Here is a 598-nt window from a genome sequence, read left to right on the forward strand (position 1 = left end):
AGCACTTGAAAGAAGTCCTTGGAAGCCAACCTGCCCAGTGCTATATGTCGTCTGATGTCCTGACTGCTGCTTCCATTGGCGTCAATTGTAGAACCAAGTAATGTGAAGTCTTTGACAATTTCAATCTTTTCTCCATTTATTGTAAGGTTGCTTATAGATCCAGGTGTGAGGATTTTTGTTTTCTTTGTATTGAGATGTAATCCATACTGCAGATTGTATTCTTCAGTCTTCATCAGTAAGTACTTCAAGTCATCTTCACTTTCAGCAAGCAAAGTTGTGTTGTCAGCACAGATTGTGAATGATTCTTCCTCCAATCCTAATGCCATGTTCTTCTTGATATAGTCCAGCTTCTCGGATTATTTGCTCAGCATACAGATTGAATACGTATGGTGAAAGAATACAATCCTGATGCACACCCTTCTTGATTTTTAACCATGTAGGATTCCCTTTTTCTGTTTGAATGACAGCCTCCTGATCTATGTACAGGTTCCTCATGAATACAATTAAGTGTTCTGGAATTCCCATTCTTCTCAATGTTATCCACAATTTGTTATGATCCACACAATCAAATGCTTTTGCATAGTCAATAAAACACAAG

The sequence above is a fragment of the Orycteropus afer genome, unplaced genomic scaffold, assembly GCF_000298275.1.
Source record: "Orycteropus afer afer isolate SDZICR_OR568_19922 unplaced genomic scaffold, OryAfe1.0 scaffold00002, whole genome shotgun sequence".
Classification (NCBI taxonomy): Eukaryota; Metazoa; Chordata; class Mammalia; order Tubulidentata; family Orycteropodidae; genus Orycteropus; species Orycteropus afer.